Genomic DNA, 27,694 nt, shown 5'->3' with positions numbered 1-27,694 from the left:
AAGGGCTCAACTATGTGACAGCCTATGTACACTGTCTGGGACCTCCTTACACATCCAGACCCAGCACTCACTTACATGTCCGGTGTGTCATCTTGAACTGGGCAGGAAGCTTATACTTGGCTTGTCTGCGCTTGTTTGCTGCCTATGGTTTCAGTGGAAGTGGGGCAGAAAAAACAAAAACACTGATCTAAAGGCAGATAAAAAACAAAGCTGCAGAGACTTTCAGTGTGTTTCAGCAGCATGAGCAACTCTTTCACCGTACATTTGTTTCATTGTCAATATCAGGTTTCTCTGGCACTCCGATATTAGCACCCAAACTACACAACATGTCATTTGTACAATGAGCATTCTTCTCATTCTCAACTTTCTTTTAACTGATCTTCTCTGCATATTTTGATCAAATTAAGCACAAGTGAATAATGAGTGTTAGTGAACAAAGAATGTCTGTGGTCCAGGTTAGCCCTAATAAAAACTGTGAACAATCTGTTGCTCGACAGAACATGCACTGCTGTTTCAAAACAGTATAACATCCTTGAACTCACAAAAACTGCATCGCCTAATGTTTCCTCTCCTCACTGCTCAACTGGCTGCACTGTGAAATAATGACTGGAGACTCTGCCTCGTGACTCATTAACAGTTATAAATACACTTTTTTTGAAAAATGTGTGGATTTTCCAGGATATAATGCGTGCATGTACATTTATGAATTTGTGTGTATGTGCAGCTTTACACCATTCTGCTGTTTGGCTCTAAAATCAAAGTTTGCTTCGAGACTGATAGAGGCCTGGGGTGATCCTGGCTGTTTACATGGGGCTTTACTGATGCATTTCATCCACAGTCTATTCACCAAGCCCTGATACTATGTTCTGGCCTGCTGTGGTTCAAAGAGAAGAAACAAAATAGAGCTGCTTCCACATCAAAAGGGACATTAGGTTACTGATGTAGTACAATAAAATGATCTCTTCTCTTTGAGCTGTTGCAGACAGATGGATAGAGAGAGAGAGAGAGAGAGAGAAAATATATCTCTTGAATGTCATGCACCAGACAGCGTTGCAAGGAACATCTTAGCCTAAAGCAGGCTTCCTTTCTTACAGCTCACACAGTACAAATCTCTCAGAAACAAGGGTGTCTGAGTGATCTGTCAAAAGCAAATGTCAATCTATTTTGTCATCGACACGCAGGATTCTCGCTTGCAAAAGTCCCTGAGGGCAGCTGAATCTCAGCCCACCACTTTCTTTCTCTCATCCTGCAGCCATATCATCGCCACAGCCAGGGAGGAAGTGTCACATCAAGCTGCTGCGCCTCTGACAAGGGTTTGTAGGGAAAAAAACACTATTTACACAAACAAACTGACACACAAACACACACCATGCCCTTGCAGCTTCCCATAAATATCCTACAAGATGAAACTTTCCCCCACAAGCCACAAAACTCTCTCTCTCTCTCTCTCTTTCTCTCTCTCTCTCCGTCTCCAGTCCTCCCGTCAGACAGGTGCCCACGCAGCTGCCCATCAGCATCCTTCAGACGTTTGTCTGTCACACCGAGATGTTAAGCTATACTCTAAAGTTGTTGGCAACGTTTTTTTTAATGGTCCACTCCTACATTTGGCATGGTGGAAAAACTAAGTTAAACAATCTTTAGAATAATGGCGGATAACAAGGATTTGTTAGGCATATGCGTCACACAATTAATACCAAAACTTCAGTATCCCATGTCTGCAAGCACATATCCAGCAGACCTCAGAGGAAGGTATTTGTGTGGCTGTGTTATCTGTATATAAGTTGAAGAAACATTTAAATGTTTGCAATCTGCCAGCTGGGCTGTCTAGATAGCCTTCACATCCTGGTGCACTGCAGTGTCAAATCCTAAATGCACAGAGGATGCGCTCCCGTAAATATTTTGATTCAGCTCCATCATGTAGTGTACACACACACATCATGCTTGGGCTTGCAACTTACATTGCTCATCTGATTCAAAACGACAACATTTATTTTTAGACTGAGAAGCGAGAATACAAGCTGGAGGAAAAAGGGGGATTTGAGACTGAAATAAATAAATAAGAAAATTCCCAGCAGTAGACATAATGATAGGAAGCACATTTTTTTTCTTTTTTTTTAAATCAAGTATCTATTCAGGTCTCTGGTGAGGCTCTCACGCTTGCTTACACAAGCAGAAGCTTTCAGTGGCATCTGCAGCTGCATTCATGCTTTACAGGTACGCTGCAGGCTCTTCACACAGCTGCCTCGGGCAAAGTATGCTCTGACTCCAGGTGCGCCTTCCCTCGACACCTCAACACCACCCTCACTGCTTCCAGTGTCGGTGCCAGAGACAGAAACATGGGTCTTGGCTGATAACCATCCTTAGACATACAGCAATCTGAAACAGTCACTTTACACATTTTCAAGGGCCACAAGTAGCTCTTTACACCATCGAATAGTTCATGCCACCATACCTCACCTACGCCTCTAATACCAATATCCTAACACCTCCTAAAAGCTGCCAGACAACCTCCCACTCAAACATTTTCCACATATACCACCTTTAAAAAAACAGCTCTATGCTTTCCTTTCTCTGTCGGCAGGTTATAAGAGACCTATAGCCCGTTATTCAACACCACCACCTTTTTTCTTTCAAATGGGATCAAAGACTAACTGGGACAATTCCTCCGAGCTGCAGGCTTTATCTCCTGAGCAGCACTGAGTGACAAGAAGAAGCTGCATTTTATCCCATGCCCCTTCACTGTTTTTCCCCATCGAGCATTGTACTGCTTGATTGTACTCTTATGAGTCACAGAACAGCACCTGCGCTCATGTGTTAAGTACTGTCAAATAAAAGCCCAGCGACATTTACACAACAAAGAGATGTAACCCGTGAGGCAACCATTCTTTGCCCCCCTCCCTCCGTCTGACAAGACCGCAAATATATCACTTACTTAAGAGGAAGGCAGAACACGTTCCTGCTGCTGTCAGAGACTGCTTCTCTCCCTCATGCTCTGACAAACTTCTTTTCAAATACAAATCCAGAAACAGAACACATGCCAGCCTTTTATGTTGCACGGCCTGTTCCATATTTGATTTCAGAGGAACAGCAGCAGAGGTGACGATTATCAACGCTCTGAGAGGCAAATCCTGTCTCAGACTCCCTCAACAAAAAAATAAGAAAAGAAAAACCCTTTCATTGTTTTAGAAAATAAAACGGTGGGATTTTGGTAAACCAGTTGCTTCTTATTGAAAAGAAAAGAAAAAAATCATTGTCTGGTACCAGTTCTAGGAATTTAAGGCAAGGCTTAATAAAACCTTTGCCAATCCACCAGGGTTTTAACAATGAACATCTGACTTACTGATTTATGCATATTACTGAACTCCAATACCCCCTGTCTAAGCGAATGCAAGCTGAGCTCCACACTTCTCTGCATCCTAATGGTTTCTGCTCCACCGGGATCATTACCAATAGAAATTTCAGATATTCTGTGCTATTAGTCTCTGTCTGTCCTCCTGTTCGGCTGCGTAATGACTAATTAAACATCAAAAGAGCAGAGCTGGGGATCTGCTCTGACAGCCTCTCTTTCTCCCAGGAGAGGCTGTGAGGAGGCTAGACTGTGACAGGGCAGCACTGAAAATCAATCACCGCGTGCACACACATTCATGCATGTACACACAAACACGCGTACAAAGACAACAACTGTACGGACAAAAATGTGCCCTACAGAGACGTGTTCATTCTAATGTTAAACAACAAGCATAAAGGGTCAGTCTTAGATTATCAGGCAGCTCTGGTGTCACTGCACAGCCACACAAACAACCAAATTCCCATCCAAGAAGTGAGGGTTTGAAGTCAAGAGCGCTCTTTGTGTGCAAGTGTGGAGAGGGAGGGCGCGTAAGTATAGCATAGATGTGTTTGCTTAAGTAAGCTCACTGTGAAATCTATTTCTATGAGAGGTAGATGATCTTCCACTCACAGATGAAGGCAGGCCAGGAGGGACCTTGCGAACCTTCTTTGTTTGTAGAGGATCTGTGGAGAGATGAAAGCACATCCAGTCATTCGCTGTCCAAACAAAAAACAGGTGACTATGAATGTGTTGTAAACAAGCCATAGATCACTTTCAAAAACCTACTTTGTGGTATTGTTCTGTATAAAGTATTATTTGTGATTTAATCGTCATATAAACAACCTTTAAAAGAAAATTACAACTTCAGATACCAATTGTGAATGCCACAATAGACTCAATCTAGAGTGGCACTTGGTAAAAGCAAGTTTATCCACTTAATATACGACTACATATGACTGCGAACATATTGTTGTCATTTTTCATTCATGTCTAAAAGAAAGTTTAAGACTTGAGTGAAACCGGGTCGACAGGAAGTATCCGGTTAGATTTTGTTTGTGAGGTTCTGAATATTTTGAATATTGCATACACTTGTCCCTGAAGAGAAAACAATATGATATCATTTTCAGGGCATCTTTCTGATCATAATCGAGATGGCACTGACCGGTGGGTGGAGGATCTTGCAGGGGACGTCTTCTAGGATTGGCTGCAGTGAAGGAGTAGAAAGGAGCTGCTGACTTCCCTGATGGAGTCACTGGACTAGGCTTTGCCAACGAGACGTCTGACCTTACAGAAGAAGACTGACGGAGAAAACAAAAACACAAACGCTTAAAATGAAAGGATAAAACCAGCTTTCGAGAGTGTTTACCTGAGTTGTTTGTCGTAAAAAATAACAATCTTGTAGTCAGCTAGTAATTTCAAGCCCCATCAACTACATTGTTTTAATTGTCTCTATTTATATCATGCAATCTACATTCAACTTCAAAGACATTTTTGTCCTAAATAATACATCAGTAGCAAAGCACACAGGCACAGGTGTGTTTACTGTCAATAGCAAATATCAGAATATCAAAATAAAACATGAGACATGAAACATTGTTGCAATGGATGTACAAATAGTTTTTTAATTGACATCATATCACTTATTAGGTGACATGTGACATGTAACTCTTGTGTATTCTGTGTCACAGGACGGACTCCCCGCAGCATCCTATCACCAATATCTACTTAACCTCTGCAACACCGACAAACTGGGCTAAGAGTCCAATTAAGAGCTTGGTCTCATTAGTGTAATCGGCTGCAGACCAGCAGAGCAGGGATCATGTGAGCGAGCAGAGCGATGTGAAGTATTTGGCTCGTAAACTCGCCCCATGTCGGAATCAGCAGGCTGAGGATTGACACAGTAACCCCCGAGACCAAAACAATTAAAAAATAAACTCTATTCAGTGTAAGAGAACATGTATGAAATGCTCTATCAAAGAAATAGTTTCTCTGACCTAAAATGTAGGTCATGAAAAACTGTCAGAGGCAACATGACACAAATGTAATGTTAAAATGAATCAGGTCAGGTTCAGGAATGTGTCACTGGTGCTACAGCATTCACATGACACAACAGGCCCACTTCTGCTGTTGCCTTTGTTCAATGATATTGAATCCCTGCAGCAACACTGGCTCTGGCCTCTTTTACACTATTGTAGCGATACAGGGACGAACCATACTTGTGACTCTCTTTGTGAACACTTCAGCGTTAGTTTCATTCATGCAAGAACCAGAGAATCAAACTCTTGCAGATCAAAGACTTTGTCATTCATTGAAGCAGCTTGAAACCTTTGCATCTTGAGATTTCATTTGTTAAGTAGGAGACACCAATATTCAGAAATATATCAGGCAAGTTGCAGTTGTGATGTAAAGATCTTGACATATTTTTACCTGACAAGTCTGTTGTCTTATTTGGCTTAACTATATATTACTATATTGTTGATTTAATATTGTCTATTAAATCAATAGGGCTATTAGGCAATAATACAATACAAAGTTTAAAATGTTGTGCTGTGTAACTCTTCTGTTGGTTATTGCATATCATCCTTATAATGTTGTGGCTGTTCCCAGCACACATTCTTTGCAGATTTTCTCCTTTCATCCATTTCTTGTATTTAATTGTACACTTTGGTGTTAATATCATTTTACAATATTGGTACTAATGTGGTGCAGTGACGATCATGTTTACGATGCTTCTCCGTCATCCTGTTTGTGTTCTATGACCGGAGAATATCCATTAATCTCAGATCTCTGCAGCTGCTGATCTGTACACCCCCCCCCCCCCCCCCTCTGTTCCTACTGAAAATCTTCTTAAAAGAGTCTGAAATAGCATTCCCTCTAAAAATGCCTTCATCAAAAAGAAGTGTCTTTATTATATTTACACTGTATCTTTTCAAATGTTCTAACGATGTGAGATCAAGTAGTGTAATGTAAGATTATTTCACAATGAATTGCAAAAACCCATTTTCATGAAACAAACTGAAATTTATACTATAGGAAATTTATAAAGATTGATCTGAGGAGCTATGACTGAAGAATCCCTGCCCCCTTTAGTTTAATGGTGGATGTATGAATACCTGAAGGGTTCAAGACACTTTCAGTTTCTCAAAAGGTATTTCAAACATTTCAAGTGGGAATACATCTTGATGAGCGTTGTAAACTCTTTGAAATGAAGATCTGCAGCCCCAAGTTGAACCGTAATCCAACCTTGGTTAAATAAAGGATGGATTCTCTTTTTGAAATCAGCAGAAGAGAGGCAAGGTCTAATTTTAGCAACATTTAAAAGCAGTCAAAACTGAGGGGTAAATTCATGTTTTTTATAGTGTCCTCAAGTGTTGGATCTGTTGCGCTTTGTTTAGACCCTCTTTTTGATACACTGATGCAAGGAGAAGACTACATAGAACAATTTAGAACATGTTGCTTGATTGGTTTGGAACCAGTTTCATTGGTTTTGGGGAAGACAGAAGCTGATTTATTTCATCAAAATTGCTTGTCGCTCAGCTTTGAACTCACCTGGCCACTCGATGTTCCAGGATTCCTCCCGTAGCCAGGAAATGGAGCCCTCTCTGATTTACCTGTAAAAACACACAAAGGACCGTAAACAGCAATCGTTTGAACTTTTATGACATTGAACACGCACCTGGTTTAACACAGAACAATAGACCACATGCAGTCCTGATTGTTTTGTTTTGCAATGCTTGGTGCAAGATTTCATTTGCTGTTGTAAATTTTTTCTACTTTATTGACAACTATTTGTACGGCATTGTGTCTGTGGGGCTGGAGTGTTTTAACTACATTGTAAAAACTAAGAACTGTGGTTACTTTTACTGAGTTTTGTTTGTTTTCTTTCACTTGGATATCATCTGATGCTGGATAGAAGTAAAAGGGGGGAAAATAAGTCGCATTTCATAGAAATGCGACTCCCTCAGATCCCTTAACAATGTATTACATACTAAATATCCAACAAAGTAGTTGAATCTTAAGTTGAATCTTAAGAAAAGCGAAAAAACAAATCCTGCACTTCTGTAAAACTGTGTTATTTGTCACCAAGTTGTCAGTATGCAAAAAAACCCCATAAATATGATAAGAATAGAAAACAATAAATACAGAGTGATAATTGTCAAGGAGTCCTTCTATAAGTGTCACATTCGATGTGCACACCTCAAAGGAATGTTCCCGAGCAGCCATTATGTTGAAAATAAAACTTACAACACACAACACACATGAATCATACACATCACAATATTCAAACTCAGCAGTTTTACTCCCCTGGAAAAACAAATAAACAAATAAATGAGAGCTCCTCGCGGACAATGATGAATAACTTTACCAGCGCTGGACATTATTTTTTGTCAGACTTCCAAATATTACAAGCACAGACACAAGCGTCAGAACTAAATTCTGTTTACTCTGGGGAAAATGTAAAAGAAATGTGAGTTCATGCTTGCATAGCCTGTATCTTTTGTTACACAATGAGTGATCTGAACATTGCTTTGACAAGCGCAGGTGAACAGAGGCACATCTAAGAGAATTCACTTGTGCTTATCCGCGCAGTCCTGCAGGAGACAGTTGTTCTGCATCTGTGCAGACCGTCTCTAGAGACGAAGGAAGCTGAGGAAATCAGGGGAGATGGTTAAACTGGCAAAGCTGCTTCTCTTCTAACAATAATGTGATACAGTTCTGAGCCATCGCTCTTGCAAAAGGAAATAGGATTAGGTTGTCGGTTACCACCAACCTTCACTATCGTGGCAGCATGATGAAACATCTCCTTTGACAGAGAATTTTAATTTCTGTATTTAGGTCTAATATCTAAAGGTGGTTTAGTGGAATTCATTTTCACTCCTAACATGTATGCTCAGGAAAAGGAGTTCAATTTTCATTGGCAGCATGTGTTTTGTCACACACACTGTGTCTTGTGTGAATAATTGATGGTCACTGTTGTAGTTTCAGGGCCCACCGGGGCAGACAGATGTGTTTGTGAAAGAATGTCTCTATGAGACAGAGAAGCAGCCAGTGGAGCAGTGGAGCCTGACAAAAGAAAGTCCACGAAGACGCTCAATCACTCAATCAGCACTGAGGCCTAAATACACAGAAATGCACAGTATAACCGAGGAACCACTGAGCAAAATATCATGCGTAAATAGTTACTGCATTTGTAAGCATTGCGATACGGCCGCTTTCTTGCCAATGCATCTTCTAGGACACTACTGGTTACAAAAGGAAAATGCTCGTATAAAATGACAGAGAAAAACAGTTGCAGCCATCATATTGCTTATGTTCATGCAACAATGTCACATATGACATGTCATCTGCTATGACTGATGCTGTACATTTTCCTCCAACAGAGAGTCATCAACAATGTATAAATTTAACTTGTTTCTTTTATAAACAAAGCTTTGAGTGTATCTCGGCATCACTGTGCAAATGGATGCAAAGTCCAAGCTTTGATTCAGTCTATTATATGTCTATTATATGTCCTTCCTTACTGTCTCCCACATGCATACATCTCTCCAAGAATTCACAATAGACTTGAAATGTAATAAAACTATATTTGTTATCATTTAAAGTACTGGCTGAACCAAGTTCCTCTACTGGTAACCAGTCTGGATTTGCTAAATAGGGGAGAGAGCATTTACAATTTGACAGACAGTGTTAAAAGGCACAAATACAAATTTTAAAATGATGACTGTAATGAGCTACTGTTGTCCATTTCGTGTATTTAGAGGAATCGATCAAGACCACTGTAAGTCATTTTCTTTGATTAAAGCCTGATTAAAGCCTGATACATGATTAAAGCCTGCTATTAGCATTGAAAGGCTCCTTATCCACATGAATGGAAAGTTGATGCCCCAATTTACGTACAATGTCTCTGAAAGATAGTCACTTGTATTTACTTTTAAATGTGGTATAGTAAAGGTCAGTGTTACTTATGATTTGTAGATTCGAAGAAGATGAAACCATAAGTTCATAGCTGGGGTAGCATACCAGATCAAAGTATCCAATCACAGGGAAAAGTCTGTCAAAAAACGCCATCTCCTCACACACCTGTGTGACCTGGCAGCCCCCCCATTCAGATGCTGCCCCCCAGTTTAAATCCTGTAGCCTCTTAAACTTAACAATAAAGAAACGACCCGAGAACAACCCCTGCTTGTGAAATTTACAGCTTGCAACTACGTGGCGGGACTGCTTTTCAAATTTCAGGAGAATGCATATTTATGTTGGTGAGATAAAGTAGAACAAAGTGATTTATCAAGTGGAAGGTATTGCTGGGTTGGTCGGTTCTGAAGCCAGGAGCCTAAATTAGCTGAATAAGATATACCCTTATCATGCAGTGACACAATCTCCTCTCTGACGCACACAGACGGTAACTCATTGTGAGGAAAATAGGTCACTGTATTTCCCCCAAAAAACAACCTTAAAACAAGTTGTTCAATCACAAATTTCCCGGATTGAAGTCGTTAGGCTTGCAACACCAGGTTATGAATCAAAGACGGTTCCTACTGTGAGGGCAGGAGAAACGAAACAAAAAAAAGCAGAATTAATTTTATGAGTTCCAGACTTGTTATTACAAATGCTTTGTTTTCCCTCCTCTGAGCAGGCCTGTGTGATCACAGCCTCACAACAAGAGCAACACTATTATTGTTATCATTATTTCTTGAGTAGGCCCATTTGTTCTGAGCAGGGCTACACGGGTCTAAGCGGGTGTGTTTTTGTGTCACAGGCCTACTAATGAGTCTAAAGTGCAGTGATTGAGTGGAAGCAAAAGTCATTATCTGCCTTAGAACAGCAATGCATGCAAAAGACACAAAATGAAAAGAAGCATCATGAGCAAAGTGGCTTAATTACTGAACCATCAGTAATATCAATTTAAGTACACACAGAACAACCCCAATGCAAGGAAAAATCTATCTAATGAGGGAAGAAATTCCATAAATTCTGATTAAAATATTCTGTGAAGCTGCTAATTAGCATATAACTCAGAGGTGTGACAATTTAACTGACTGTGAAACATTTCACTGCAGAAGTATTTATATTCAACAGAATTATTCCTGGCGGACGGATCACATTAGTTGCTAATCTTCCACAGGAGAAAAACAATATCAGACAAAAGGGACGTGCAAACTACATTCAAACAATCAAAAAAGGAAAAAGATCGGAGTGTCAAGTTAATCACACAATGTTTCGCCAATCCCAAGTGAAATACCTAATATAAAGTATCTTATATCGAGGCAGTACATTGAAACTTTTGGCAGCAGTTCTAGCTTCAGGTTTTCTCTCACTGTCACTACATTGGCAGAGGCTCAGTCAAGCTTTTTAGGAAGCGTCTGTGAACGGCTATCGTGAAGTAAATCCATCGATTTTAAAGGCATCCAAGCATTGCTGTTATTGTGCCACTCAAGGACTTTCACATACAGTGTTGATAAAACACTAAGCCTAGAATGCCTGAGGTCAAGGTTTTGTTAGCACAGAAATTATTGCCCCAATTTAAGGCACTCTGAAGCAGGATACTTAACAATGGCCGTGTGTCTGGTCAGCACAACCTGGTGACATCTGACTGATGCGCTGTGCCCAGTTGTTGCTAAATATAACACTTTGTATTGGACATCAGCTGTTGGTTAACCAGACCAAAGAATCTCGTGCTTTTAGTCTTTCATTGTTTTCTCCATACTCCAGACTGCTGTCATGCTTCTTCGTTTCTAGCCATACAGCACAAATTGTACAAGTGTTACACTGACATGTTCTGGGTATCTCTACCTTTGCTCAGTTTGGTTGGGATGAGCAGCTCCAGGTCTCTTGTTCCACTTTTTTATTTCCCAGGATGAAACCTGCTGAGCTCTTGCAAAACTTACATATACACATATACTGACATTGACAACCGTCCCACACACCCGTTACACAGCTACACGACACAGGATGGGGGTTAGGTGCTTTGCACGAAGCCACAGTTTTAACATAAAGAAGCACTGTTTCTTCACCCAGATGTTTTCTTCTACTGCACAAGTTTTAACCAAAAACCTTACAGACACAAGCTTCCATGCGTTTATTCTGCAGTAACCACATATAAAATACAAGTGTTTAAGACCACACGATTGACATATTGTTCAGTGAGCATCTTCTCAACAAACTCTGCAGCAAAAGCACTTTGGTGTTAATGTGAACTGTTAATATTGAGATTGTTCAACTCACACCAAACATACAAAACACCCCACACGGCCCTTCACCGAGCACATAGAAAGCACCAGTGCACCTGTTCGATTTGCAATAGTTTATCATTGTAACGTGTCCACTAACTTACTTATTAACACGGTGTGTACAAAATATGATAGTTTTACTGTTGAACAATTATTTCAATAAGAATTCATGAGTGGCGTGTGTCAGACAAGCTCTCAGATAAAATGTAAGAGAATTTGTTAGTCTGTTGTATCCAACATCAATTGGTAGTAGTAAAACTAATAAATATATAATATCTAATTGCAGAAACCAAACCATTCAATTCAAATAAGTAATTCATTTGTAGAAAAATCCTCAATCCAATTTTTACTTAAAATAATTACAAATTTCCTTTCAAATATTCAATCTAGTTCAACCTCAGCGACACAAACACACTGGGTTAGTGAAGTCATTGGTAGTGTGCATCCTTATTGATCACAGGGCTGCAGTGCAGCCCCTTATTCTGATAATGTGAGAGGTAGTGACCAGCACCTCCAGGGATCAATTCAAAACCCTCGCCACAAAAACAGCCAATTAGTGAGCGTGCTTCACCGCCTCTCCGATGCATTCCAAGAGACTTGTTTTCCATCCCGAAAACAAGTCCATTTATCTCGCTCCAAGGAAAGTCATGAGACCGTGAAAACAAACTCATGATACAGGATGAGGAAATGTTGTTTAGAAACCGTGTGAAATGATCACATGTGTTTGCTGTTGTGTGTCCGTGTTCCCATGTGACGTCTTCCATGGCACCTAACCACGAAACATTAATCCCATCAAGTTAAGAGCCTGTTTCTTAATGGACCGGACCCCCTATCAGCACTAATTTATGGCAAAAAGAAAAACATTTTTATAAATCTTCATTTAAATCTTTATTTAAGACTTAAATACTTTCACACAGCTTTTTGTTGTTTTTCTGTTGATTTCCATGAAAAGGAGGGAATACAAGGCCCTGATTCTGTGATAATCGAATCACGAACAGGATACTCTACCCTATAAAAAAATCAAGTTTACACTTTGGAAGTAAAGCCTCCATGGCTACGAATACATTCCTCTAACAAGAAACAGCACACGGACAAATCAGATGTACACTCACTCACTTTTGCCTCGTACCTTTTATAATGCCTCCTTTTGTTTCTTTTTCTCAAGAGTTTGTGTACATCCATCTTGTCAAAGCTGTTTGATGCTTCCACCAGGTTCTGTTTGACAGTAAATAAAAGCTGGCTGGGTTAGAGGTTAGGTCAGAGTAGATGAGGAAACAGGGAGGAGAGGTAGTGCACCACATCAGCTTCCTCCCTCCCTAGCTGGGGGTGAATGTCTACAGCCCATCCGAAGGAACAGCAGTATAGGACGGAGATACATGATGGAGCCACAAAACACGGAGGAAACATGTCTCCCCTGCCCTGAGCTTGACATTAATTTCTGCATACAGCCCTGTCAGCAGTGACATTATTCAAAACAGCAAGAGCAAATGTTAATGAGTTCTTATTTGCATATTTATTTTTTTCTTTGTTGAAATGTCACTGATTATTATGTTCTATGATGATAAATGCATCTGCTCATGCAGCCTGATGTGTAATTAGCCATTTGGTGGAATAAATAGATCAATTAAAGGAGAGGGACCATGATTAAGAGAAATCAAACCAAGAGGAATGCAGGAGTGAGAAACAAAATAACACATAAGTCTTGGGGGAGGGAACGCTTACCTCCATTGCTTTTAGATGAGACTAGAAATCTGGAAAGGGATCAAATATATTAAAGATTTTACTGCACAATCTTTAGCCCTGAAGTAAAACTTTCAAAATCAGGAGCTGCTGCCCTTCGCACCAACTAAACAGTTTATTTTCTCCTAAAATCCATCTCCGTGTGAGAGAAGAGATGTGGGTTTCCTGATTGTATTTATCCCCTCCCGGGATAATCAGGCGCCATGGCTCGGTCTATTTGAATTTTTTTCAAAGTCGGTAAAAAGGAAAGAGGGGGAGGTGTAAAGGGGGAAATGTTTTTGCTCGGCCTTTGCCTTTTTCCGAGCCCAACGATTCTGCTGCCAGCGCTTGTTATTCACGAATAAGAAAAAAAATGCATTACTGCAGACCAGATGGGAACATTCCACATGACCAAACCAATCAATCACCTTGGTGGGACGCAGGTGTGACACAGCCGTGCAGCAACACACCATTTCACAGTCTATCAGGCACAAACACATGGTCACCAATCAATGACACCCTGAGGACCCATGAGGAGGGGTGCTCCTCCGCAGCCTCAGTGGTTCATGGCTGATGACTTCATAATCACACATCCATTCTCTCTGAGGAGGAAGGCGATGAGCTACCTAATAACGTCTCCCACCATGTGAGCACCAACACTGTAATGGATGCCGCTTTGATCGGGCCAACATGCTCCCCCAACATGCTCCCCCACACATTCACATGTGAGCTCACCAGCACTGTCCCTCTCGGATTGAGAGAAGGCTGGAAACAAGAGCGCATTTAACAAGCTGAAGAAATGTCCCCCAGTCGGATATTGGAATCAAGTCAGTGTGTGACATCAAAGGGGCGTGGTGTGTTCGTTAATAGATGCCAAACAACTGTTGAACAGTGAAACAACAGAGGTGAAGGACAAGAAAAGGATACACACATGGGTTAGGAATGCTGATCCAGCTCCAAGCACTGTGGGCATATTTCCTGACACAGAAAACCCTTTAAGTACATAAGCCTGCACTAAATAAAACACCAAAACAGCCTGAAGGGGATAAATCTTTTGATGAGTGCTTTCGGTGGGGATGTCATTGTATGTGGGCAAAAAGCATAGCAGCCATTTAAAAGAGTTTTGTTGATTTTAAGTTGACAAAAATAAATGTACCTTCCCACCCCCATATTCCTGGCTGTGATGGAAAAGTCTCACAGAGCCGTGCCTCTCTCTACACTTCCCACACATCACGCTCTCGGGGGCTGTGCCAGGCATTGTCAAGTTGGAGTAAAGGCGAAACAAGTGTTTGCGTTTCATTAACCAATCACAATCCACTCCAGTGCAACAAGAAAGAAGTGTAACATTATATAGTGTTTAGTTTGCCAGCACACCCAGCATGGACACAGGACGCCATGGGAGAGCAGTTGTGACTGTGGAAAAAATGGAGGCGGGGGTTAGGAGTGGTGAGCACGAGAATTAAACAAAAACTGTTGGCCATGTTTTCTGAGGCTCTTCTCAAAGGACTCAACCTTTGATGTGTTTTCAAAGTCGATGCCTTAGGTGAGAGAAACTCGACAAAGTTCCCCTAAAACCTGACTTGTCCATGTTCCAGAGATTGTCCAGGACTCAGGGGTCAAGTTCATGTATTCTCCATGTTGTAGTAGAGTTACTCCGTGTCAAGAAAAAGAAAGAGGGATCCAGTCATCTGTGCTCAACCTGGGTTCACACCACGACTGTTGTAAAATAAATGAGTCATGAAGTTGGCATTTGTAAAACATGCAAGCAGACCACCACCTAATGCTTTTACTTTGTGTTTCACGGTGACACAGCAAAAACTTTGTGTTTCACAGCAAAAACTTTCATACACTTCTGTACATATCAATCTCTTTATTTCACACCATACTGTTCTCTTTTATCCTCTTATATAATGTACATCTTGGAGAACCAATAATGTGCCTCCGTCTTGAAAAGACAGTCGGTGGTGTGATTTTTCAATGATTATTTAGTGTTTTTTTCATTTGCACAAAGGCCAACAACACTAATCTATAAAGGAATTCACAAAGTAGAAACCACTTATAAACGCCCTATGGATCAGCTGTAAAGTGCAACAGGTGTGTACAGTAATGCAGTAAGATTACGGACTAGCTTAAAGCCTAGCTTTAATGCTCTCAACACAACATCTGGAAATTCCAGAGGTATTAAAGTCAGTGCTAACACTGCGAAATTCATCAAAGTTGCAATACGATTGCTAGATCATGTCTCCAACCATCCACAAATGAGTCACACATACTCACAGGTATTGTGTTTACAGTTCTATACAGTAAGTACTGCTTTCTGCAAAGAAGACAGATAATGTTAAGAATCAATGGTCACTGGCTTTTTTTGGTGTATATCGGAGCTACGCAGAGAATAGATTTTCAAAACTGTCGGCAATGCCAGCGGCAAGCGCTGAAGTCAGCAGACTCTAATTGTTCCACTCACAGTAATTCTTCTGAATGAATCATTTCCCTATTAGCTTCGCACTTGTATTAAATAATCTCTAATATTCTTCTTGGCATCAGCTGCAGGCAGCATGAGGTGAGAGAAATGAGAGAAAAGGGGGAGGGGAGAAAGAACCAAAGAGAGTGGAAAAGAGAGCGAGATGTGGGATATACAAGTAGGCCAACTTGGATTTATCTTAACTTCGTTTAACCATTACTCAAAAATGTATTTTCAGCCACAAATATATATTTTTAAAGACAGAATTGTCTCTCTTTTTGATGTGCAAACATCTGCAGATGCACATGTACACAATTATCCACAATTAACTTATCCTGGACCTTAAAATAAATCAATATACATAACAGACATTCTTTCGTAAAATGCAGTCAAACGTTCTACACAGGGACGCCTGATTCTAGATACAATCGTGGTGCATGATGAATTCTTATGTCATCATAGCTTGGCCTTAGCCAGGCTCTTCCTTCCTTTTTGGGGAGACAGCCCTCCAGAGACTACAGCTGATCCTCTGCAGATGGGCAGCGTCGGCAGTCGCATGCTGGGGGCCGGGGCCTCGGGAAGGCAAGGCAAGGGCTGGGCAGGGCCGAAGCGGGCTGAAAGAAGGAAGAGGGCGGGGAGGGCTGGGATGTGTGGGGAGATGTGGGCGGCATGTGGATGAAGAAAAGGGATTTGCACCCTTTCAGCTTCTTCAGCGCTTCATGCTCTACTGACCGCGGTAATAGATAAGCACACCCTGCAGCTCTGCATAATGACCGGCTCCATCCACTAAACTGTACATCGCCTCGTCTTTCCATCTCTGCTCACTGTTCTGTAAACCGCACATATACATATCACCTTTTTTCACTTTTGATAAAGTGAATGTGCAAAAAGTTAGTACAGTATCAGGCTCCTACTGTGAAAACTTGCAGTGTGTGTGTGTGTGTGTGTGCGTGTGTGTGTGTGTGTGTACAGGAGTGAATGACAGAGTGGGGAGAGGGAGCAGCATTGGCAGCACCTGTGACCCAAAGAAAACTGAGTGCACACCTGAACAGCACCTGGCCACAATCACAGCCTGGTTCTGAGAAGGTTCCCCCACGGGACGGAGCATTAGCACATGACACCTGCCCCAGTAAAAACACACTGGGGATGCCAATGTGATGTGGGATTTCACACTTCACCAAAAGCCTTGAGGAACAATTAGAAATGAAAAATGAAAAAGAGATTAATTCTGTTCTAGTGCAAAAGACTACCCAATGTAGCATGCTTGTATGATGCCTTTTTTGTATTATTAAAAAATGCAATGTCACCGAAACAACCCCACAAAGTATTAAAAGAAGCAAAACCAACAGAAAACAAAAGATTTTTGTTTATACATTTTGCAAACGAGGAGGGGAATCAACTGCACCATCGAACGCTTACGGAATGCTAATATGATGCAAATTGTAGGTTCCCGCAGGGTATTATTACGCTCCCTTTAGCAGCATGCATTATGGCTTTAAACTACCAAGAGAGCACAGACAAATACACAACATGTGATTACCATTTCAGGACATCCGTGATATCAATCCAGGCAAATAATATGGATATCAGGTATTTGCAAAAGCATCATATTACGACTAACATGTTGGTTAGGAGCATACTGCGAGTAAAACAACAACAAAAGGACTGCAATGAAAGAAATAAGTAAACATTACAAAATAAAGTTTTCTGAGGTTTTTTAAAAGATTTTTTTTAACTGTAAAAACACAAGATACAAAGCAGCACAGACTCCTGAAAGGTTGCATGCTAGTCATATTAACACCTAAACTATTGTTTAAGGTTAGGTATTGACCTCGAGCACGGACGCCTGGCCAATCCTAGCGCTTGAATGCAACATTAACACAGATTGTGGATCCTTTATTTGGTCACATGAGACACATCTCTGGTTCTTCTCAGTAAATAAATATTTTTTAGACAAATATAGTCAAATAAACCATAAATGCACAGCTTAAACTGACTTTAATTTTAAATTTTCCAATGAGGCCCTCATGAGACTGAGGTAGGATGACGTCTGAAATACATTATAATACAACACAAGTTTGTCTGTAATGTATCAGAACTGCAACATCAGAACTGAGCTGTCTAGACATTTCTTTTTTAATGAATAATCAGCTCCATGGGAACAGAAAACTCCACCTGACTGATGGTAATTAAGACCACAGCAATGCAGCAGTTATATAGCAATAACAGAAAGTAGTCCATTGAGACTCTCAATGTTCTGTATAAGCATGTAGAGTCTTTAAAGCTGGAAATATTTTACTGTCGGCTATGGCAACACCCAGTGAAAAGTGATCTACAGCGGTGGGTGAGAGAAAAACACAGGTCGTCACATTAAGGCCACGTGTGAATGCTGACGGGTGGGAGCAGGATGCGTGCGGCTGCATGCGTGTGTTGGCGAGAGCGTTACGCTGATTAGTTTTCATGCAGGGCTAAAACTGTATGAGTAATATGAAGCACAACAAAGAAACATGAGGATGAAAGTACGACTCAGCAGTTTTTATATGCCCTCAGTCGCATGGCTGGAAAGAACTGATCACCACGAGTGATGACAAGAAGTGAGAAACAACATGAAACAACCATCTGTTTATATTTAGTGAACTAAAAAGGGCATGTTAGAGGGCATGTAATAGACAAGAGACAGAGGCTATATCTCTCACTCCTGAACTTCATGAGGACCAATAGAAAATGTGTGTTTGTGTGTCACAGAATAAGAAAGAAAGAAATCCAGACAATTGCTTTTCCTGCAACTTCTAAAAGTGATCAGAAAGTGATTCACACTTTCGGTTTTTAAGTTGAAATGAAGAGGAGTTTGCAGTAGACAGAGAGCAAGTCTGTGAAGAAAGGGTGACTTGAAACATGTACGCATTCAAATAAAGGCATTCATTTTTGCCGAAAAAATATAAATCAAATGGAAGAATAATAGGTCTTTTGATCTCCCAATAAGACTTTATCCTACTTATTTCGACAAAAGGCCACAAACTGTGTCTGATGACAGCTGTGAAAAGCTATGTCAACCCTGTCTTGCTAATTACAGCAACGTTTAAAGCACAGGCCTGAGAATCAAAAGGCTTTCTAGACTTGGAAGAAAACAATATCAGTCCATTTGGTACATAATGACAAATATGCAGCGTACACACACGCACACACATCCAGTCATAATACAGCGAGAAGTAAAAGTGCAGAGTGCAGCTCTTTCAGCTCTTTCAGCTCATCGACTGTGTTAATTGCCCAGATTGCTTGAAATCAACCTCCCCCACTGGCTTCTGCTCATCGAGCTAACACCACAAGAAAGAATCTGAGCGGGTAATTAGATGTATCCATTCCTTGTCAGGGCTGTGAACTGTTGGTTCTCCCTGTGGCTTCACAATTAGAACAACTGAGTGAGGAATAACCCTACAAGACCTGCAGAAGACCTTAAGTCAAGCATTACCACCTAGAAGGAAGAGAGGTTCAGTGAATTACATCCATTGAAGTCATCAGCTGCACAGTAACATGAAACAATTGGGAAGAACAAACAACTGTGGGAATTTAAAAGATAAATGTGTAACCAGTTGGAGGTGTGTCTGAGAGTCTGACCGAATCAGGGTTTCAAGTCATATAATGGGAATTTAAATAGCTCATCAGTGATGTACAACAGTTACGTAGAAATACTTCAGTCACACTACAATATCAATACGATTACAGTAGAATTGTAATATAATTTCAGCTGGTGTGGATTTACAGGATGTTTTAGGGGAGCAGACAAAGGCCGAGCCGATTTTTGATTTTCTCTCTGATCGAAGTCGTTTCCCCACCGATTGCTTCTCATAATTAAGACTGTACATCTGGAGGTGGACAAGTTCTTGTTTGTCTATCTGTCTCTTTGACTGAACCCGTGCCCTGAGGGAAGGCATCAATAAAACATTTGCTTCCGGTGGCAAAGCAAATTCACAAATATCACAAATTTGCATCACAAGGAGTTCAACTTTAGTGAACTTGTGTATATGCGGTTGTCCCCACTTGGCACTGCCCACATTTGCATATATATTTGCACATGTGTGACCCTGCCCTGAATCTTTTTTCCTTGTCATCACAACGTCAACTTGTGCGATAAACACATCGCGAAAGACTGCAATATTGAGCGAGAGCAAGCGACGTTGCTACTTATGCTCCACTCCGAGACTTTTCTCTGCTCTGCCTGAGTCTGTCTTTGCACAAGTAGGGTGTTCGTTATCGCACATTGTCCTCATATCGTGCAGCCCTAATGAGCGGTTGAGTCAGAGGAACGCACATGGCTGAGACTGAAAATATGTTCCAGAGTGCCCTATAATAAGCAGGAACAATGTGGCTGCCACCTGTCCGGCAGCATGCAGGGGATGACGTGCGGGTTAGTAAGAGGATTGTGGCACAAGAGGGCGGGGCTAAGATGCACGTGAGGGCCAGACCAGCTGATTCGTACTAACATGGGAGTCGGCCCCTGGTGAGCACAGTGTCATCAGGGGCAGATCGGTGGTTTCCCGGCATTCACCCAAAACCTCATCCAGCATCTCACTCTTCTCTTGTGAGCCCCTTTTGTATTACCAGTGCGATGACTATATAACCCCTTCAAACCCATAGAACCGAGAGCTGTCTTTTTCTGACTAAATGTTTGTACTGTAGCTACACACACACTGATGTGAGTCATGTTTTTCACTGTCCCATGTGAGCGTGTCTGAGTCACGTCATTCTGAGCACATTCAAAAATACTGACAGTATAGAGTGGTCTCGTGTGACGTCACAGTTTTAGCTGTCGGCCATGTTGGAGTACACACAAAGCCACTGGCATGCACGGCTGAGTCGCATAACCTATCGGTGGTGAACTTTTGTGCTGTCTTTGGTTGTGGCAGCAGAGCTGATAGAGACAAGAAATCATTCTTTCGTTTGCCAGCGGTCATTACACATCAAGGAAATGACACGAAGGAGCGATCTAAGCGACGTCGCGAGAAATGGCTGTCACGCATCTCTCGAGATATAAAGGAATGGAATTTGGCGTACACTAGAGTATGTGCGGATCACTTTATAAGTGGTCAGTGATTTTATTTACAAATTAGTTTGTGAACAGTATTTAATGAAGGAAATATAAATGAATCCGATAAGACTACTTCGGTAAACTTGTATTTCAATGTTTATTACAAACTGTTTCAGGTAAACCCTCTACTCTCCAAGATGCCGATAATCCAGACTGGTCTCCGTCTCTAAAACTTGGACATGAGAAGGTTACCGAAGCTTCATCGGCCCGTGACAGCAGTCGGTACCAGAGACGTGTCGAGCGTGTACAACAGGCGAAACACAGAGACGCAGCCTCAGCATTGCTTGATATGAGTTTAACGTCGGATCATGCATATGACAGCCCACCAGCAGCAGAGGATGAGGACGAGGATAAGAATAACCAAGCCAACCAGACAGACCTCGGTGGGGCTACGATTGCAGCAATGCAAGCTGAGATGCAGCGCCGACTCTCGGAAAATCTGAATTTGAAAAAGGAACTTTCCGATGAACGATCCATGTTTGATTCAGAATGTTTCGAAAATAATGATGAAAAAGTGAGATATTATACTGGACTGCCGGACTTCTCAACCCTGCAAATTCTATACCATTTTATAGAATCACACATCCCATATTCTACTTGTGTAAGGACTGGGGGTGTTCACGAGATACGTGTAGATGTTGGCGTAGTTTACCGATGGAAGATAAGTAGGATCGGCACTGAAACGATCTGCACTCATCGTATAGGGATCCAAGTTACCAATAACCTTCAATTTGGCCAGGCAGCGAACCTTTGATGCACTATCCAGTGATTCAAAGTATGGTATTTTCGCCGCACTTCCTTGTTTACTCGCCGCCATGTAGGATCTGTATGTACTCCAACATGGCGGACAGACCTCGTAACTAAGGAGATCGTGACATCGGTGAGACCACTCTATAAATGAATGCATGTACAATACTTCAAACTCAAACCACATACTATACAAAAACTGATGATTAGCTTTGCATTACCACAAGGATAGACACAGAGAAGCCTATTGATATTGTCCAGTGTTTTTATGATCGGGTATTATTAGCAGGTGTTATTCCAGATGTTGAGCTGTAGCTGAGAGCTTTAGCAGTACAGAGGTCCACTGTTGGTCTAGTGTTTCAAGACTACACCACATTTAAACCAGATGCAAACCATAATATACAGTACAAGATCAGAACACTACATAGTTACATATTGGTTTCTTTGATCTACATTATTACGATTGTTTTGACATTTGGTGGGCACATGTTAGATGCAGCACAGAGGATCAGACTTTCACAGAGGTCCGTTTTCAAATTGGATCTCAAGAAGTGGGGTTTTTTTTCTTTCCAGGCTTAAGTTCAATAAAAACATCTTTAAATAAAAATGTTATTCAATCTTGAAGCGATTTGGCCAAGTAGCAGTATTATTTGATCATCAGGAGATAAATGACTTCACTGAAATGAGGACCGATAGACTTTAGTATTTATTCTCAAAGAAAATTTCTCATCAGCATTGCATTTTTTTTAAGAACAAATCACAGTTTAGATCTACTGTGCTGATGAACTAAACCATGTAAACATGGAAAGTATGTCATTAGGGTTATGAATTGAGCATCTCCCTTCAGGAAACAATACATTGAATAGGTGGCAAGAAACAGGAAGGGGTCCTAAGGGCCCTGACACACCAAGCTGACTGTCGGCCACTACCACCCTTACATGTTCATCCAACATGTTCTACATTGGTTTCCAATGCTTACATTTAAATATAATTTACAGTTGCATCTACTAACAAACAATACAGTGTTAATAGCATTAAGGGGCTGTACATATGTGAGACGGAGAAACACCAGGAAGTCCTATCATGACATGACATCATTTTATCCTTTGGGGCAAGGATTGTGTACTAAGTAACAGAATTACAAAGTAACTTTTTCCTGCATAGAGAATTATGAGGCGATCGTCTCCAACTAATTTTGTCCAACCTCCAGCCTTTGACAAAACTCTGACGGGTGTCTTTGCTATTTTCTAACAAGTGTTGCACTCGGTTGGATTTCTGTCATTTGTAACTGCAATTGCGTCTTCATGCCGTTGTGTTGGCGCTGTATTGTAATCAGCACAGTGCTGCTAAAACTGCCAGAGAGGAAGAAAAGAGCCATCTGTTTGGTTTTCGGCTGGACCACAGCAAAGCGGGCGCGACAGTGTATCCACTGGTAACTTCTTTGCAACCACAGCGAAAAAGAAATCTCTAAAAGACAACAAAAGTCATTTTCCCTGCCGCTCCATGCGCCTGAACTACAACGCCACCAGTGAAATGTAAGGAAATAACGTAGTATTTTTATTCAACTTGTTTCCTACTCTATTGTGTTACAAGACACTGTCTTATGATAGTGATAGTGTGAGGGGATGACTAAAAATACTATTGTTTTAAAATACATTTGTACATGCTTCACACACAGGGGCAGATCTATCTGTGTAAATACTATTTTTCTTCAGCAGAATAAATTGTGGTCATGTATTTGCTTGAGCCAGTTGAAGGCATGTTGCCACTGTACGCACACACTGTGTGCACATGATCAGGATGGTACCACCTCCGCCTCATTTTGAGCTGGGAAAAACCCTGATAATCAAGTACAAGTATTTCATCGTCCAACACATACAGCCTCAGGGAAAAACAACTTGCTTAACATCTCAACCACAATTTCCACACGCCTGACGGAACGACTGGTTCAGAAACTACCCTGTATGCTGTGTAACAACAACCAGAGATGCTGAGATGCAGTTTATAAACTGTATTGACTCACTGGATTCAACCATTGCGATCACTACTGCAAGATAAATTAAAGTATAACTGTTGTGTAACTATGAGGAACAACACTTCAGACACGATTTAATAAAGTGCTGAAAACTCCATGAATCTACACAAGTCCCCGATATCACTGTGGAAAACAAATGTATTGAGACCAAACTCATCTTGAATTCCGAGCCTGAGAGAAGCTCAGGCATTTCCAAGTTTACAATCACGCTGTCTAAATCTGACATATCACTGCAACAGATCACATCCATATTCTGCAGCTGTTTAATGTATAACGTATAATTACATTGTGTGCGTTTGTGTCTGAAACATTGTGATCAATTACAAGAAAGATAACATTTTGTTTCAAATCAGCAGCTACCATTTGCGAACGAATCGCTTTTCTTGGAATCCCGTCTCCAGGGTCATTGCATAATGAGCTGAGATGTCGTTAGCGGCCATAAAACTGTCGAGTGGTTACACATCACAATGATCCCAGGCCAAAGAGCTGGATAACGCCCAGCTTTTAATTGTTATTATAAGAGAACTCAGTCAGAAATACCAGAGTACCGTATGTAGCTGCAAGTGGTATTTTTGTAATCATTATCAAAATAGAAGTTATGTTAAAAAAAAAAGAATATCCACATATGTGTGTTGAGGAGGAAATAAAGACACAAATAGGCAATCTTTTGTGTGGTTATTGTCACAAAAGCCAATAAACCACCAGCAGCCACACCTCCGCCAACCTGAGTCAGTTGTTACACCTGAACACCACATGTTCTAATTGAGCGTGTGTGAAAACTAGATCTACAGAGAGCAGAGAAGTCAAAATAGATCGCTTTAAAAGTGACGGTTAAATGGCTAAAAATAGGCAGCTTCTGCAACTCAAAATGATGGAAGAATTTAACTCGACCAAACCTACAATACTGAAAAGACAGACCAAGCCTAAACATTGACAACTCCAGAATCATTATGTCTGGCAAGAAAAATATATTTTCACTTTTATATAATGAACGAATATAATTACACGAATAACTAACAACTATGGACCTTGACGGATGGTTTTGATGAAAGGGTACTTGACGACTTATCGAAGAAAACACTACAATAAAAGGGAATCACTGCTGCTCTGAAAATTAAATATAAAACGCAGATATAGAATTCTTCCCATTTATATCAGGAAACTAAAAGGTGGTTCAATCAAGCAAACAATAAGGACAAGCAAGAAATATTGAACATTAAATAATCTACAGTAAAACATAATGTTCAACATTAGATTTTTAACATTAAAATGTTTAATATTAAGAAAGGTCTTTGCTACAACAGACTGTTTAACCTTGCACCCTAAAGTCACCATGCTGCCAATAGAAGATGCTGAGGGCGGTTTTGATGTCTCGGAGACGGCTTCTTATGACAGAAAGCTATACTGATGGCGTGATTTCTAGTCTGGGGGAGGGTCATCACAGGAGGAGGAAGAGGGAGATACTGAGAGAGGGGGAGGGGGGGATTAAGGGAGGAAATAAAGACAGCAGGAGATGGAAAAAAAATAGCCCTGCAGCCTGGCAAGCCTCAGTACTGCTACCTCCAGATGCATGATGTGCCTTAACCTCAATCAGGCAATTTTCAAACAGAATGTCTTTCCACTACCAAAGGCCATGTGAGTTGAAGAGAATCACTTACTTACCCATTGTGTTCGAGTTCACGAAAGGTGTTGGGGACAATCCTTCATGGGAAACTAATCGACTGTCATTCAAATGATCGGCGTAATGAGGGCTGTCAGCGAAACCCTGGGGAAAGAGATCAGAATATTAAGCACATTATCGGGCAACTTCACTAATTGAGTGAGATGGCATTGCACTAATTAGGAAGAGGAGAGCACAACTGGTTAGTTATGCTAATACATTTAAAGAGCCAGGAAAGAAAAACAGATCTTTAAATCTCTGTGACTGACATTTTCCCTGTTGGTTCACTTTAATAACACGTATACATTTATGACCCCATCATGTGCCATGTAGAGACAATTATTCAGTGGAATTGTTTGTTTCTATTATTTAACTTGTAATATTTATCATATCATTTTACTTCTCTCCTCTTACTATTTTGTAAAGTATTTTGAGCTGATATGAATTCATTATTATTATTTCCCATTTTTTGTTGGGAGTGTTGGAGGAGGCAGAATAATTCTCTCACCACGTTAGCTAACGCTGGGGAGCAAGTTGTGTTGGCTTGTTTTTCAATGATGGCTGAAGAAACATTTCTTTGAATGTGTACAGTCATTCTCCGGGACCAGATTGGCTGACCCTTATATCCTCACTCAATGGCCAGACATTTACACACCTGATAGAGAAATCAAAGCATGCATGATAAAGAGAAGCTGAGGGCGCATACATCTTTGGATGCCTATAACTATCCCGCAGAAACAGTTGCTATTCCAGCATTGGCTACAGCTGCCTACACTGCACAGCAACCCAAAAAAGGGAGACAGACTTATCAAAACGAGAATTTGACAAATATCGGCCAAGTGTTTCAGAGATGAAGAGAAAATGTTGCTCATAGTTTGGCTTTTGCTAACCGCAGCCAAAGACTCACTGCTGCGGCTACCGCTAGCTGAACATTTTCTCTCCAGCTCTCAAATAGTTTGGCCTTCTGCGAGAGCTCACATTTGCAGTGCAGCAGTCATGATGGCTGACGTAAGCAGAAGGTAAAGCTCAATTATTAGCAACATTGATATTGTAGCTCGCTAGAGCCTCAAATCGAAGTTTTTCATCACAAAGGTATCTGAGAACATTTCAAGGTGGAGCCTTACTCCTCTGGTTCTGGCACCCAACAACACGATGACATTTTATGTGTGACTGTAGCCTACCACTCTGATGTGATTTGTGTTTGTATCCAGTCTTTCCTTTGTTTTGCATCCGGTGAACACAGTGATGTTATCATGACGTTGACACAGGTTCTATAGGCTAGTTGTTAAAAGAGACAGATTGTTTTTTACACCATAGTAAAACCATCTCTTGGCCAACTATCACGAGTTTTGGAATTAAAACACATTACCACTAAATTCTTCAGCATATGAACTTCATATTGCCAACAACATATCAGCACCAATAAAGAGGGTGATGTAAATATTTGTGCTGTTTTTTAGCTCTTAGAAAACAACTGAACAATACGTCTATAAAACAAACATCTAACCCTTGAAAATTCAGTTGTGTTGACATTTGAGTTTTCTTCTTGATTCTACGATTTGATCTCTACGATAACAGGTTTATATATATCACCAGTTCATAAGAAGGTGTTGTTACATAGAAGAGAAATAAACAGAGAGATGCAATCCCATATCATTCCCAGGTACCTGCAGTTTAAAGAAATTGTCTTTTTCTCCTTCAGCTTAACAGAGCCTTTTCATGACAGTTATCAGCTTCGGGGGCTCAGGTCTAAATATCGGTCACAGTATGGTTTTTGAAACTCGGGGTCCTATGTAATAAAAGATAGTCTGTTACAGTGCTAATCCCAAACCCTGTGAAAATCCTCCTGTGCTTCAGTCAAATACATCTCCCCAAACTACATTAACTCCCACCAGGGGGACCGAGGAGCAGAGGGCTTGCATTTCTATAGAGCTATGTTCACCAACTCATACCCTTTGCATTCAACATACAGTAAAAAAAAAAGTAAATCTTATGATCCATCTTTTTTTGTGAGTGGATGGTGATGGAGTAATTTCAAAGGCAGTGGAGTGTTGTGCTGTGTCGAGGGAATCCTCAGAGATTCCCTATTGTGCTGCTGCCAGGCCGCACACACTGTTAATCACACCATGAACAGACTCAATAACAACAACAGCTCTGTGAGGGAGGCTCTAGCAAACTAACACACACAGACTTACACAGCTGACGTAAGCAGGCGAAAAAACATCTCAAACTACAGACTTATAGGAATAGTTCAACATTTTAGAAAATACACATATTTGCTTTCTGACAGTGAATTAGATGAGGAGATTGATACCCCTCTTGTATTTGTCCATTAAACATTTGGCTAGAGACAGCAGCCAGTTAGCTTAGCTTAGCATAAAGACTGAAAATAGGGGGAATCAGCTAGCCTGGCTCTCCCCAACGATTACC

The 27,694-nt window shown here is 40.9% G+C and overlaps 1 long non-coding RNA gene across 1 annotated transcript; it reads right to left on the bottom strand.

The window, feature by feature from the left end:
- Window positions 1-4,575: 4,575 nt before the first annotated feature.
- Window positions 4,576-25,338, bottom strand: LOC306791539. Its single transcript, XR_013772760.1, has 3 exons — window positions 25,267-25,338; window positions 6,878-6,939; window positions 4,576-4,626 (listed from the first exon to the last, which is right to left on the bottom strand). It is a non-coding gene; the product is annotated as an uncharacterized lncRNA (long non-coding RNA).
- Between the last annotated feature and the right edge of the window lie 2,356 nt (window positions 25,339-27,694).

This window comes from Melanostigma gelatinosum, assembly GCF_949748355.1.
Source record: "Melanostigma gelatinosum genome assembly, chromosome: 2".
NCBI lineage: Eukaryota > Metazoa > Chordata > Actinopteri > Perciformes > Zoarcidae > Melanostigma > Melanostigma gelatinosum.
This window is presented reverse-complemented; position numbering and strand designations above follow the sequence as displayed.